General features: G+C 44.2%; 1 protein-coding gene across 2 annotated transcripts in view; it reads right to left on the bottom strand.

Annotated features, from left to right (window-relative positions):
• The window catches only part of CASZ1 (castor zinc finger 1), a 469,392-nt gene that overhangs the window by 143,448 nt on the left and 313,834 nt on the right, over window positions 1-12,110 (bottom strand). For both annotated transcript variants that reach the window (XM_089658417.1, XM_089658416.1), the window contains exon 3: window positions 49-98. The gene's annotated coding sequence lies outside the window, so the exon portion shown is untranslated. The remainder of the gene's footprint in view (window positions 1-48; window positions 99-12,110) is intronic.

Raw genomic sequence — 12,110 nt, 5'->3', positions numbered from 1 at the left:
AATAGGTCAGTATCTATAAACTGAATGAGCACTCGTGAAGGTCCTTACCTTATGTGGAAACTCCCCGAAATCTTCACCAAGTCAATCTTCACTTCATCCTGATAGAAAATAAGAAAAAAAAAAAATTTGATTTGCTCTATTCCAGAAACAAAAAAACTGAAATTATAGACTGAGCTATGGCCGGTGGGGAGGTGTATGTTCAGACAATTTGTGTATATACAGAAACATGTGGCAGGCAGTACAATGTGTGTCTATGGCATGTATCTAGCAGCTATACACAAGGATTGAAATGCAACAGATGTCAAGTGGTGTTTTCAGGAGGGGCACAGGTGTCAGGTACCAAAGTGTGAGACATCATACAGTATGTATATAGAGCACATGGAGTGTTGTATGTTTTCCTAGAACCACTAAAGCTTTCCATACACTCTTCAAATTTCATTAGAAACTGGACATCATTTTCTTCATGGTTGGCCCTGTAGGTCCCTTCCTACCCAGCTTCTGGTTGGAGCTGGACAGAAGATTGTTGGCCAAACAGTGGCTGATTTCAATCAGGTGCAGCTGCTGTTTTGGAATTCTGACAGTCAGAATGCAATAGCCCAGCAGGAGGACTCATCCATCTTTGCTGTATAGCATGCATGGAGGAATATGTTAGATTGTCTAATATTGTATGGGCAGCTTCAGTGTATAAAAAACAGTAAGGGTCTGACATGTCAAAGTGTGGTAGGTCATTAAAAGTGTCACATGAAAATCTTGAGTCCAAAATTTTTAAAAGGTTCAACTGGTGGCAGAAAGAAAAGAAAATCCAACCCATTTTGGGGGTCACCAAATCCCCTTGGGTGAAATTGTAGAATACTATATTGACTGGAAAGTGCTCCTATGCAGGCTGGTCTGAAGACAGAGTTTATTAGGGAGAACAATCCAGGTCAACGTTCACAACAAAATGGCAAGCCCAGGGTTATCGTTTGGCACTTTTATTGACCTCCTGCACTTTGATTTCTCATTTCAGCTGAACCACCTCTTCTAAGGGCTCTGTGTTTTGTGGTGAGTTGCCAAACCCATAAGATTGGACTCAAGCAGGGGCGGACTGACCATTTGGAAACTCAGGCACTGCCTGAGGGCCCGGGGTCAGTAGGGGGCCCCATGAGATGACCCTGGTACCTTTTTCATAGGCTTTTTTGAGTTTGGGCAAGGACACAGGGGTCCCATGATCCCCTATTGCCCGGGGGCCCCATGAGTTGTCAGTCCGCCACTGGACTCAAGTAATCATTTTGTTCACCTTCTGAATAACTTTGAAGACCTGTGTACATTGCCTCAACACCACCGACTCTTTGAAATCTCAAAGTGTCAGTACTAGTTATTTTCTCAGAGCTACCAATCAAATTTAGGCTTTCAGGTAGCTCCAGTTTGTACCAACACACGATACATCATAAACCGGGAATCTTATCAAAGCCTAAGGTTGACCGCCAGTAACAAGACTATCAGGCACTTAAGTGGATGGGGAGCAAATTTTCCCAAAGCCCGTCCCTACCCTTCCCCTTTTTCCCAGCCACCCCTCCTATTTTTCCCCCTTTTTTTTCAGACCTGGGTGTAGCTTTTTGATGAGGAGCATTTGACTGGCAAAGTCCGGAGAAGTGACCAAATCAATGATGTACACTATATTGCCAAAAGTATTGGTCGGCCTGCCTTTACACGCACATGAACTTTAATGGCATCCCAGTCTTAGTCCGTAGGGTTCAATATTGAGTTGGCCCACCTTTTGCAACTATAACAGCTTCAACTCTTCTGGGAAGGCCGTCCACAAGGTTTAGGAGGGTGTCTATGGGGATGTTTGACCATTCTTCCAGAAGCGCATTTGTGAGGTCAGGCACTGATGTCAGACGAGAAGGCCTGGCTCACAGTCTCCACTCTAATTCATCCCAAAGGTGTTCTATCGGGTTGAGGTCAGGACTCTGTGCAGGCTAGTCTAGTTCCTTTATTGCAAACTTGCTCATCTGTGTCATTATGGACCTTGCTTTGTGCACTGGTGTGCAGTCATGTTGGGACAGGAAGGAGCCATCCCCAAAACTGTTCCCAGAAAGCTGAGAGCATGAAATTGTCCAAATTGTCTTGGTATGCTGACGCCTTAAGAGTTCCCTTCACTGGAACTAAGGGGCCAAGCCCAACCCCGGAAACACAACCCCACACCACAATCCCCCCTCCAAACTTTACACATGGCACAATGCACTCAGGCAAGTACCATTCTCCTGGCGACCGCCAAGCCCTGACATGTCCATCGGATTGCCAGATAGAAAAGCATGATTTGTCACTTCAGAGAACACGCCTCCACTGCTCTAGAGTCCAGTGGCGGCATGCTTTACACCACTGCATCCGATGCTTTGCATTGCACTTGGTGATGTAAGGCTTGGATGCAGCTGCTCGGCCATGGAAACCCATTCCATGAAGCTCTCTATACACTCTGCAGACAGTTGGCGACTTCTGTGCGCTTCAGTATATGCTGACCCCGCTTTTTACGTAGCTTACCTGCTGCTGTTGTTCCCAGTTGCTTCCACTTTGTTATAATACCACTAACAGTTGACCGTGGAATATTTAGTAGCCAGGAAATGTCACAGATGGACAAATTGCTCAGGTGGCAATCTACCACGTTACAATGCTTGATTTCACTGAGCTCCTGAGAACGACCCATTCTTTCACAAATGTTTGTAGATGCAGTCTGCATGCCTAGGTGATGATTTTACACACATGTGGCCATGGAGGTGATTGGAACACCTGAATCCAATGGTTTGGAGGGCGGGGACAACACTTTTGGAAATATAGTGTATAACTGGGGTCACCTGTTCTACTCCCTATGGTAGCTGGTGACCTATATTGCTACTCTTCTGGCTGGAAGCATATTTTATCATTTTCTCACTTCACGTTTCTTCATATGAGGAGAAACAAGGTCCTCTTCTTTATGGGATTGTATATATACATGCTTATTGCACTCTATTTTGAGTGGTTCCAGCTGTATTATTTTTGCTGTTCCAATTCGTGTTGGATGTTTTAGAAAATATGTAAAAAAAATTATTTTTATTTTCGGGATCTCATGTGTCACGTATAGGAATAGACACTATAGGACAGGATGGGTTTCTGCATGGTGGTAAGAATCAACATACCACTTCTAGTATCAGCTATACTTGTTCACAGAGGAAGGATAGTTTATAAGTACAGACAATAAAATAAGACATTCATTCCATTGTACATTTAAGAAAAACATTTCTTTATGTCATAGGGTTGATAAAGAAGATCCATGACCTTGCCATGCTGTGATGTCACCAGCAGATCTGATAAAGCGTATTTCTATTCACCCCCAGTTCTTCTTAGAAAAAGTCTAGCACACAACACAGGAAGAGGCCACTGAATTATTTACCACCATATGTTCCCTAGATCTAACAGAGGAAAACTTTTAGCTCTGGGAAGGTGGATGGCATGAGACAGAGGAATCAAAACGCCAAATGTGTTTAGGGATAAGGTTTGGTGTAAAAATGCCAAAAATTTGCAAGCGCCCCCTTCCCCGAGAAGATAATCGTGGATCACTTCAATTATGCGATCCACAATATCACTACTCTCTTTTGTGAACAGATCTAAGTGATAGAAATCTGACTTGGTTTTCAAAGTCAGGCTGTCCCCTGCTGCCGCACAGCAACAGAAGGAGGATTAAAAATTCTCTTTCTGCCATCCTCACCCCTCTTTATTTCCTCTTATTTAAGAGTCAGGATGACATGCCTCACTCTTTATACACCAGTATCTGTCCTCACCATGCAAGGCCTGAGAGATTACCTATGTCTGCTCAGTGGAACATACACTAATACAATCTCTTATTGTCTCCAACACAGCAAGGAACCAAAAACACCAGTCAAAGCCATCTTGTTCTAGTCACGTCACTAACAGGATTCAAAGATTTCACACTCCCTATAATGGGAACTCAGTATAATAGCACTTAACCTAAAGAACATGAGCTTAGTCATGTAGAATGTCTGTATAAACAAGTCCGTTGCATAGAGCATGGTATTGACTGAAAATCAGACTGAGGGAATACAACATATTCAGAGTATCCAGGAGCCTCTGGTTGGAGTATTAAACAGTTTAAAAAACTGTATTCTCAAGAGGTTTAGAAAGCTCCAGATTAGAAAAACTTCCTATAATGTTGAAATTGATGCCTATGAGATTCATGACCATCTTGGCTCCTGATCATCTGGCTTTTTCTGACCTCCTAGAGTGCAATAATGAGGGCCTCCAGCAGTCACTTGTAGGAAATTCTTCCCGTGAGAAGGACCCTATATTATAATGTGGAGCAGAAGAAAGGCTAAAGGTACTGTGCCTGTACCACTAGCACTCTAGGGCAGGCTTTCTCAGCCTTTTTAACATGGAGGAACCCTTGAAATAACTTTCCAGGCTCAGGGAACCCCTACTAAAATCTACTAGATTTACAACTCACAGTTCATTGGTGAAATGGCCACTGTGAAGAATGTTCCAGCTACCTGTGGTCTTTGAAAGAACCCTCTACATACAGATAGCTAAAAAAGATCATTGCTGTCCATGGTTATGCAGTATATCTAGAGGCAGACATTGCTCACTGCTCAAGGAACCCCTAGAAACCTCTGGAGGAATCCTACGGTTCCCCAAAACCCTGGTTGAAAAAGGCTGTGCTGACCTTTAGTATTGTCGGAGATGATAATAATCCATAAACAGTTCGTATCTACTTCAGGGGATAAAGATATAAATATTTCATGGGCAGCACAGTGGCTAATGGTTAGCACTTCCGCCTGGCAGTACTCGGGTCGTTGGTTCGAATCCCAACCACTGCACCACATGCCTGGAATTTGCATGTTCTCCCTGTGCCTGCGTGGGTTTCCTCCGGGTACTCTGGTTTCCTCCCACACTCCAAAGACATGCTGGTAGGTTAATTGGATCCTGTCTAAATTGGCCCTAGTATGTGTATGGATGTAAGTTAGGGACCTTAGATTGTACACCCCTTGAGGGTTAGGGACTGATATGAATGTACAATATATATGTAAAGCGGTTTGTAAATTGACGGCGCTATATAAGTAACTGAAATAAATAAAATAAAATGTCATGGGTCAGTGTTACACAAGAGTCTGTTCCTACTTTCTGTAGATAACATCAGCAGTTCCTATAATTGACAGTAAGTACAGTGAGGTAGCTACAACCAACACAAAGCTTTATGAAAGGTTGCACTTTAAGTTATGGTACTGTGCAGTGCAAGTGACAAATAATTGTTGCCTGCTTCTGGTACTCCTCCAAGGGAGTAATGTACATGCCTTCTGGTACTCCTCCAAGGAAGGCATGTACACTCCTTCTGGTATGCGTCCAAGGGAGTAATGTACATGCCTTCTGGTACTCCTCCAAGGAAGGGATGTACTCTCTTTCTGGTATGCCTCCAAGGAAGGCATGTACACTCCTTCTGATATGCCTCCAAAGAAGTCATGTACACTCCTTCTGGTACTCCTCCAAGGAAGGCATGTACACTCCTTCTGGTATGCCTCCAAAGAAGTCATGTACACTCCTTCTGGTACACCTCCAAGGAAGTACGCTCCTTCTGGTACACCTCCAAGGAAGTCATCCTTCTGGAACACCTCCAAGGAAGTAACGTACACTCCTTCTGGTACACCTCCAAGGAAGTACGCTCCTTCTGGTACACATCCAAGGAAGTACGCTCCTTCTGGTACACCTCCAAGGAAGTCATCCTTCTGGAACACCTCCAAGGAAGTAACGTACACTCCTTCTGGTATGCCTCCAAGGAAGTAACGTACACTGCTTCTGGAACGCCTCCAAGGAAGTAACGTACACTCCTTCTGGAACGCCTCCAAGGAAGTAACGTACACTCCTTCTGGTACTCCTCCAATGACGTCATGTACACTCCTTCTGGTACGCCTCCAAGGAAGTCATCCTTCTGGAACGTCTCCAAGGAAGTAACGTACACTCCTTCTGGTACGCCTCCAAAGAAGTTATGCACACTCCTTCTGGTACATCTTCAAAGAAGTCATGTACACTCCTTCTAGTACGCCTACAAAGATGTCATGTACACTCCTTCTAGTACGCCTACAAAGATGTCATGTACACATTACCACAACTTCATCTGGAGTACCATTCTCTAAAGTACACCTCCACCACAGCCAAGGGATTTAACACCATCAATACTTCCAATACTCTGCCATAAGTAGGAATAAAGATATAGAGTGAATATATTGCACACCATGGGTATTGTATGTACAGAAACTGCACGTTCACTGTATGTTAGATTGTATCTCCTAGATAGAAGCCTGGGTATACAAGTTTCTAGTTGATCTGAATGTCATAATAAATATCTCAAACCCTCAGGTTTTTCATTCTGTTCTTTTATTTCACTCCTTCTGCACTGTCACTTACTAATCTGAAATGTACCTATGCTAATCAGCCATAAGTTCACCCAAACCGGCCAACCAGTGTCACCATGTGTCACCTCATTCATTACCATGACGAGTGGTGACAGCATTCCACCGGCTTTCCAGAGGGGGACTGAGATCAGAAACTATCACCTGAAAAGTGGAACGCTCAGACGAACACAACTGTCTGTCTGGTCTGGATGAAGTATATATAAAGTGTGGTCAGAAAGGTGCCCATGCAATGAAAGGAAAACGAGAGATTATACGAGGACAGAGTACAGAGTTGGAAGAATGGAAATACACACCATCTGCTAGGTAAGAATTATAATGATGGCATCAGCATGACCTGTCTGGCCCCCAAACCTTTAAACCAAAGTTTGGTCAATTTTTGTTTGGTTGCCTTCTCGTGCGTCTTTTAGCTGCAGCTTATCAGTGATGCAAGTAGAATAACGCCAATTTACTGAGAATGCGTAATCCTAAAATCAGATTGGGGGATTTTATGAGGCAATATGACCTTGCATATGTCTCCATTAAAGCTATAGAAACCTGTTCTTGTATGCTGTGTTCCCAGTACATATTTAGACAGATAACACTAATTGCACTTGACATGTCCTCTTAAGGATGGACTCCCTCCTCCCTGTACTCCTCGCAGCCCCCTCCTTCCGGAGCAGTCACATCAGTGAGTGAGCGCTGCATCCCACTGACAATGTACACACTCCTATTATCACACGGCAAAACCACCGCCACCACCGTACACTCTGGTCTTACACCGCAAAACCACTGACACTGGAGACTCTCCCACCCCCCCATGATAAAACCACACTACGCGCCAGATCCAGCCCTGATGGAAGACGGAATTGGAATAACCTGCCTATTATTCCAAAATGTGTTGCAAATTTGAGATGTACTAAAATGTTCACAATTTTCCTTTAATAAAAATAAATAAATAATCCATAGGAACCTTTGCAGTAGATATGAGTTTAATGTACTGTCCACTGTTCCATCATCTCAGAGCACGTTGGCCTAAACCATCAGGCAAGTACTTAGGCCGGTTCTCCACCCTCTTCGCATTCCTGTTCATTTTGACTTTTGCTGAGCAAGTACTTGGTGTAAATAGCTAGAATTCCCATCAAATGCATACTAATGGAAGTAGTAGATTCAAAGAGGGTGATTTGCTAAAGGCAAATAGACTGTTCACTTTGCAAGGGAATTTTCTCCAATGGATGAGGTCGGTTGCGTTTCATCATCCAATCATGTGCAAGCAAAAATGCTGTTTTTTTTTTTCATTTTCCTTGCATGTGATTAGATATTCTTTGCAAAGTGAATTTTACAGAGGACGAGCGTGTCACCCGGATTCCAGACACTCTACACTCCCTCTTCAACATACAATTCACCCAACTAGATCTGGAGTGAACACGGATTTCTACTGACCCGCTCTGCCTGTCTGCGCTCCACAGGCCACACATTACCAGATACATTGTATAGATAAATCACAGAGAGAGAAAACAGAAACAAAGAAGAGTGACAGCAGACGGAAAAAGACCAAGCAGGGGTGGACTGACCATTTGGAAACTCGGGCACTGCCCGAGGGCCCGGGGTCAGTAGGTGGCCCCTTGAGATGCCCCTTGTACCTTTTTCATAGGCTTTTTTGAGTTTGGGCAAGGACATAGGGGCCCCATGATCCCCTATTGCCAGGGGGCCCCATGAGTTGTCAGTCCACCCATGAATCAACCCCATAATGTGAATTGCATTCAGGTCGTAAGAGAGTGGGATAAGGGCCCATAGACACAGGTGAAGTCCATATAGGTCAACATGGGATCAGTGAACAAATATAGGTAGTTTTGTGACATTCAAGTCCGTTCAGCTTTTTTTGGAGCGTATCGGACCCATTTACGGTCTATAGGCAGGTGGTCTATGGGTAGGCACCCTTTAACTTCTGATTCATCATGTTTATTTATTACAGGTATTTGTATAGTGCTGACAATTTTTTGTATCGCTGTACATACTGTACATTCACATCAGTCCGGGTCAGGGGCGGACTGACAACTCATGGGGCCCCCGGGCAATAGGGGATCATGGGGCCCCTGTGTCCTTTCCCAAACTCAAAAAAGCCTATGAAAAAGGTACCAGGGGCATCTCATGGGGCCCCCTACTGACCCCGGGCCCTCGGGCAGTGCCCGAGTTTCCAAATGGTCAGTCCGCCCCTGGTCCGGGTCCTCAAGCAGCTTCCAACCTAAGGTCCCTAACTCGCATACATAAATACTAGGGCCAATTTAGACAGGAGCCAATTAACTGACCAGCATGTCATTGTGGTGTGAGAGGAACCCTACACAACCACAGGGAGAACATGCAAACTCCATGCAGATAGTGTCCTGACCAGGATTTGAACTGAAACCTGCAAGGCAGAAGTTTAAATCAATAAGCTGCTGTCCAGGTCCAAAAAAATGGAAAAGGATGCAAACCTTTTCATTTTTTCTGACCTAGACAGACTCAGAGGTAGTTGGATGTAAACAATTGCATGTTCATTTACATTGGCCTGGCCATAGACCAACATCAGATCTGCCTGGAAAATCGTTAGTTGGATCTGAACAGGATGTCAGTCTGAAAGGGGCTTAAACAGGAGGCAGTTTACTCCCAGCATGTAATCACCCGGCAGGACGCAAAGCAAATTTGTTTCTGATTCTAAATAACTTTTGTGGAGTATTTTGATACTCAAAAAATGTGTTCTACCACCACCAATGGACAGTTGCCATATTATCTGAATATTACCTGAATAAACACAAGTCAGCCTTTTAAAAAATAAGCAGAAATGTTTATAACTTCAACAAAGTTGTTTAAACAGTCCCTGACAGTTAACTATAAAGAGGCAACCTGCCCATGCTGGAACGTGTGAGCAGCAAATATCCAGCATATATTCGAGAAGGAGTTGTTCACCAGCCGATGGAAAGTTCTCCACCATAAGTGGACCTTTATGACTGGTTCATAAACATGGATGGTCTTTAATCTACCACCAGACACACAACAGATCTGAATGGCTGATCATCTTTAAATTTTATTAAAAGTCAAAACTTTTTGTTTAGTTAGTTCTGGATAGTATAAGGAAGGGTTAGAACCTCCATCAGGTCTGTGTCTCCGATGGTGGGTTCCACCTCGCTATTGCTCCAGGCGGCTACTGTCTCTGGAATAACAAGTAATGGGAAATGCAATATTTTTTAGCTGTTGTAGGAATGGAAGGACAACTTGAACTAGCGGGATGGAAATTTTTTCTCAAACAAACAAATTTTGAACTGTAAAGGTGATTTTCATTTGGGAAAAATCATCCATATTATCATGCACATTTTCTTAGGCGTAAAAGAAGCCTATTTAATATGTCTGGGATTCCATTCTGGATGAAATTTTAAGGACTTTCAAACAAAATTAGTTGACTCAATGATGGCAAGACTTTTCACAACTTTTCATAATTTCCCTACGAATGTTACCAGTGGTGTATTTAGGTTTTGTGCTGCCCTAGGCAACACAAAAATTGTCTGCCCCCACAGACAATGACAAGCACAACCCACCCTTCCCCCTCCTGCGGAGAGAGCCTGACAATGACCAACAACACCCCTGCCCTCCACCCTGGAGACCTTTCCACTACCACTGGGAATGAGAGCCAGGTTCTACATGCACCATCAAGCAGCCCACAGCCTCTCTCGGATCCCACCTGGTTCCCATGGTGCACGTGTCCCTTCTTTCATCCCTTCTTCTGGGGGGATGTGCTGCCCCCCTGAAAAATGCCGCCGTAGGCAAGTGCCTTGTTTGCCTTGTGGTAAATATGCCCCTGAATGTTACAATGAACTTCTACTGGTGCATGGCCAGCTTTAATCCCTGCTCCAGTAGGGTATCTCCAGCGCTGCAAATGATTTCCTCCAGCCTCCTTTTCCTGGCATTGTGAATGATGATCCAAAGACTGGAGCAGCAGAGAGGAAGGGGGTGCTGCAGCTGGCCAGCTTTAATCCATGCTCCAGTAGGGTATCTCCAGCGCTGAAAATGATCTCCTCCAGCCTCTTTTTCCTGGCATTGTGAATGATGATCCAAAGACTGGAACAGCAGAGAGGAAGGGAGTGCTGGAGCCAACTGGAGCTGAACAGCTTTAATCCATGCTCCAGTAGGGTATCTTCAGCGCTGCAAATTATCTCCTCCAGCCTCTTTTTCCTGGCATTGTGAATGATGATCCAAAGACTGGAGCAGCAGAGAAGAAGGGAGTGCTGGAGCCAACTGGAGCTGGCCAGCTTTAATCCATGCTCTAGTAGAGTACCTCCAGCGCTGCAACTGATCTCCTCCAGCCAACTTTTCTTGGCTTAATAGCCCTGCATTGGACATGATGATGTCGAGGGACCATCCAAGGACTGGAGCACCAGAGGGAGAGCAGGGGAGTGCTGGAGCCGGCTGGAGTGGATGTAACATAAGTGTTACAGCCTTTTCATCTTCTTCTAGACTTAAAGAAGCCCACTACAAGGGTAGATTAGTTGGGCTTTAACCATTTCCTATTCTATCCACAGCTATCTGTTATAAAGTAGTTACATAACGCAGCCTTATGGGTTGCAGGTATACTTGCCAACTATGCAGGATTCCATATTTTCAACATTCTACAGGCCACCAGAAAAAAAACCAATGGAAGTCAATCAATAACTGGTATTATCGAAAAACCAATGTTTATCCGGTACATGTTTATCCACCAATGCTGCTAAATACTGAAATGGAAATATGGGGGAGCAATCAAGAAGCAAAGTCAAAGTTTAGGGTGTCCACAGACCGGGGACCAAGTTCTTGTCCCCGTTATAAAGTGCTCCCCTGTCAAAGACACAGAGACACTAACTCTCAGCCTTTCTTCTCTGCTACCCCTTCTTTTTATTTTTTTTTCTAGCCAAGCAACTGTGCATTTATTAATTCATGAGGCACTAATTAGTTCTTTGTTTAATTTTGTGTTAAACAGACTGACCGGAATGATAACGACTTGCAGCGCTGCGTTGCGGTCCCAAACCACCCCTCTTTTCTGACAACAAGGGAGCGCAGCGCGACTGCCGTGATGAACCCAAATTCCCTCTTCAGTTGCACTTCATTAAGTCAAAATGTGACAAGAAGCTTAGAGAGCAACTTTCAGATCCGATCGCACATAACAATTGGGGAGTGAAGTTCTCAGAGAGGATGCTGGGGAGGCAGCGAATGTACTGGTTGTCTCCTAACCCCTCCAACGCCAAAATAAAAAGGGAAAAAAAAAAACTAATAATATTAAAGTGACAGACGAGTCTTCGTCGCTCAGTATTTTACTGCTAAGTTTGAACGTAGCTGACAAAGACGCACGCGGAACGCACGGTGAACCTGCCCTATTGGTGAAGGCTTGAGGACTCATTTTGTTGTTATAAAATTGTTCATGTTCCTTAAATAAACATTTTGGTTTTTTTCGTTGTTTATACGCTTTTAATGAATTTTACACGAGGCATATACGCTCGTATTCCCCGTCTATTTGATCTGACGTGAGAGGCAGAGTAGCACTGGTACGCAGACACTGAGATTCCTCTCTGGATTTTCTGCTATTTTGAAGCCATATTGACCGCTTGATGTATAGACGTGCTCCTGGGACATCTGACTTCACAGTGTACACGACAGATAAAGTTGCTCGGAGGCAGAAGACACAAAGCCTTGTGA

The sequence above is a fragment of the Staurois parvus genome, unplaced genomic scaffold (genome assembly GCF_062004578.1).
Source record: "Staurois parvus isolate SC_StPar_1 unplaced genomic scaffold, SC_StPar_1.0 ptg001066l, whole genome shotgun sequence".
In the NCBI taxonomy this organism is placed as follows: Eukaryota; Metazoa; Chordata; class Amphibia; order Anura; family Ranidae; genus Staurois; species Staurois parvus.
The sequence above is the reverse complement of the archived record's forward strand: the minus strand, read 5'-3'. Positions and strand labels throughout refer to the sequence as shown.